Source organism: Bombus affinis, unplaced genomic scaffold (assembly GCF_024516045.1).
Source record: "Bombus affinis isolate iyBomAffi1 unplaced genomic scaffold, iyBomAffi1.2 ctg00000930.1, whole genome shotgun sequence".
NCBI lineage: Eukaryota > Metazoa > Arthropoda > Insecta > Hymenoptera > Apidae > Bombus > Bombus affinis.
The window spans coordinates 33,570-37,372 of NW_026109446.1; the positions used below are offsets into that span (position 1 = coordinate 33,570).

Consider the following 3,803-nt stretch of genomic DNA (forward strand, 5'->3'; position numbering starts at 1 on the left):
CTCAAGTAATTGACCTATTAATTCGACGATATATTTACATGCTCGCAAGGGATTCAAACAACTTCGTTGCGTTAAATTCGCAATTATAACCAACAGGAATGTCTCAATCAATGTGCAGCTCGAAACAAATAATAGATAATTAACTTTTCAATATAACGATTGATATGTTTGATGAAGAAAAATGTATGAATTTTTAAAAACGTCTCCTAGTACATTTAGCATTTTTATAGTAAAAACTTAGAACACACACGCACACATATACTATTCCATGAAATGATTTACACAGCTATGAGTCTAATCCTATCATATTATAAAGGGATGAACGAACTTTTCCTAATAAATATAACTTTATACAAAATCTTGTTTAAAAAAATTAGTTTTTTATTCTCACTAAATTAATTTAATATCAGAATATATAATTTTAGTCGTTATCAAAATTTTATGTCAAATGCGTTCATAGATATATATATAAATAAATGTCTAATCCTATGTATTTATTTCAACTGAAATCTTAACTTAAATATTTATTAACAATATTCTGACGAATATGCAATGAAAGATAAAAACAAGTTTATTTTTCCTATAGAATGTCTCATGCTTCTTACTCATTTTATGTTTCTCGTTGTCAGTGCGTAACTACTTATCAGCCGCATGAATGCTAAGTTTTACTACTGAGAAACGAAGAGACATATAGATGCAAATATACGCTATCTCGCGTGAAAAAACATCAGATACATTAACCAGAAGGAATATCCGATACATATAAAATTCATAGCGTAGTTATTTATACATACGGAATATTTCTTTCTGTATGAAATATTCTTTCTTCTGAATTCTTATTATAAATGTATGTCCATTTCCTACCTTAAAATGTCTCTCCTTTGAAAAACTCCATTTAAATATAACGATCAACAAAATATTACCAATAAAAATATTGAAACGAGATGCTGAAAGAACCTTTTAATGAAGTACAAATGATTATTTCAACTTTAATTCTGTTAAATTTGAATTGAATCATTTATAAACCGAACAGGTGTATAAAATTTTATTGCGTAAAAATCGTGAAGCTGAAAATTAGGAACGAATAACGAATGAGTAACCTAGTTTCATTAAAAGGTACGTGTACGCCGATCCGTGTAACAACTTCGACACTCCAATTATTATAAAGCATGTATCCTTCAGAGATTTTTTGCGCGAACGCAAGATACCTTTTACACGTGCAACTGAATAAGTGGAACGTGATTTTCGATATTTCTTCTTGTAGAACTTGTAACAACGTAACTGTTTCACGAATATTTTCCCTGACACTTTTACAACGATGCGTAGAAATCTCCTTTTATAATTAATAATTTCAGCATTTCTCTGAACAGTTTCGTTGCGATTAAAAAATATACAAAGCTTACGACGTGCTTGTTTAAAAATATTTATATGGAACAAGATTTCGAATTTGTCGCATCAATCGCGATCTCAGCAGGTGTAAATTAATTCGTTCTAATGAACGAATAAATTAAACGACTCGTGACAAAAATTATCCCTGTCCATGTTTGTCTTTCTAAAACTAATTCAAGGCGAGTTAAATGAATCGCTGTGTACCCTATTCGCGCAGCATGTGTTTTAACGACCAGCATGCAAGCGTTAACGGTGTACTTTAGTTTCTCATGGTTGTGTTAAGCTGGTTGCTCTTAGAATGAGCATATACTTACCGCAGGAATTGAACAGCGGAGACGCCCGCAAGATGTTGACTTCGAATTGTAACATATGCAGTGTATGCAAATCCAAGGTCCCGGCACATACATCTGTCCATGTAAGACAGATCGTCCTTCGAAATCAGTACAGTTTCCTCCTAAATGCACTGAAAACGATTACCAGCGTCAATATCTTTGTCACTCGACAATCGTACGCGCAGTTACGCTAACCGTTTTAACGCCACGCAGCGTGATCACTCTATTCGCGTACCGTGGTAAATTGTGCCACGATGTATGGTCACGATCATTAATTCGCAACGCGCTCAAGCGTGCTCGTCGCGAGTCATATCAGAGTTTCCTCTCGTAATTACTCGTTTTTCAAATAATCATAAACCAAATAAAAAAAAAACCAATATAAAAAATTACCTCTTGAATCGGAAAACCAAATCCTGCATTATAGAATGTTATCACACAAACGAAACGCAGAGCATAAATATTTCGCAAACTTTTGAGTGTTTGTTGTAACGCTTCCAGTATAACCGATGAAATGAAGCGCGAGCACGTCGAACGGTATATTTCGATGAAAAAAACAGGATGAAAAAGGGGCAGCGCGATCGCGTCGATCGGTACTACTCGCAAATAAATAAACGAAGCGCTATCGCGCTGCACAGCACAAACCGATACGGAGTCTTGAAACATCCGACACTAAAACGGTTAATAACATTACGAAAACGACCGTACCAGGAAATTTTTGTTCAACGGATCCGCATTGCGGCTATCACGATGCTCCTTCGTTGCATCGATGCTTCATCGATGAGATTAAAGCACCGTTGAAATAGGTTATTCGATTTCTTACATGGGCAAAAAGTTTTTATATCGTGTTTGCTGTTTTACTTCGCAAGTGTGCTTTACAGTATACGTTAGAACTCCAAGTCGAGCTATCCGAGTTAAAGTCTCTTGAAACTTAAAACGGCACTTAAAGGATATAGGTATAATAGAAGGTTCGTTTAAAATTCAAAAGTGTATATACGTACATATACATTTGAATAAAAATAGCGGATAATCTCAAGTAAAAAAGTAGGTTCGTGTTAGTAAAATGGTTTCAAAATACTTGTCAAAAGTCAAACGACTTGACTAATTAAGAATGGATGTAAGAGATTGAAAGCAAAGGGCATCTAAGAGTATCAATTAAGTAACAAACTCACGGTGACAAAGAGGTTTTCACTCGCTCGAATTCAAATAAATCGGTTAATTTGAGCGAAACTTTAGGTGCACGAGAAGCGACACGCGTCCTCAAGGACTACGAAGGTTCTACTCGAACGAATGAAAACTTTTCTCTGGCCCGGTGTGTATACACAAGACGTGCGAATTTAAAGTGCAGATTGTATTAATTGAAATAATTGGTTGGTTTGATCAAATTAATCGTTTTAAGCTGAAATGACGAAGGTCATCCAAGTAATTGATGTCCACTGTAATTATTTGTTAATCGCGCGTGGAATCGGAACGATTCGACCTCGTTCCAACGCGAATCGTTACTAAGGCAGAGACGGCAATTAATAATTGTCGCGTCATTTGTTCGATCGTGTTCACAAATTCAAATACGGCTGAGTGGCGAAAACCATTTATAACACGTCCCGTACCGCGTAGGTCGTATACATATCTCAGGATGAATTTTTCGTACTTCGCCGCATATATTCTCCATGTCAGACATACCATAAAATATTTCGTGCAATCGCGTATTCCTGTCTAATGTCAGGAATTCTCTTTCCATAGGTCTGCGTTTTCCATATTATCTATTTTGCTTATCAGTAAACATTCTTACAATTTGTGATTAATACTGTACGTACAAGAACGTTAAGTTTTTGACGTTGTAATATTTCACATGAAATAATAATGGCTGTATATCGACTAACTTATTAATTAATTAAATTCGTGTATATCAAGTTTCCTATCATTTAATACTTTCGTGTAACTACAGAGATTTGATACTATGAAATGAAATATAAAACTTGGTAAAAAAACGCGCTTCGTTAGGAAATGAGGGTAATGATGCAAATATTTTTTGTAGCCATTATATAGAATTTCGATGGTATAATTAATCAGTATCAACTTACCAGC

General features: G+C 34.7%; 1 long non-coding RNA gene across 1 annotated transcript; it reads right to left on the reverse strand.

Annotated features, from left to right (window-relative positions):
- Positions 1 to 1,197: 1,197 nt before the first annotated feature.
- Positions 1,198 to 2,148, reverse strand: LOC126928420 (uncharacterized). The gene is made up of 2 exons (XR_007716637.1): positions 1,704 to 2,148; positions 1,198 to 1,594 (listed from the first exon to the last, which is right to left on the reverse strand). It is a non-coding gene; the product is annotated as an uncharacterized LOC126928420 (long non-coding RNA).
- Between the last annotated feature and the right edge of the window lie 1,655 nt (positions 2,149 to 3,803).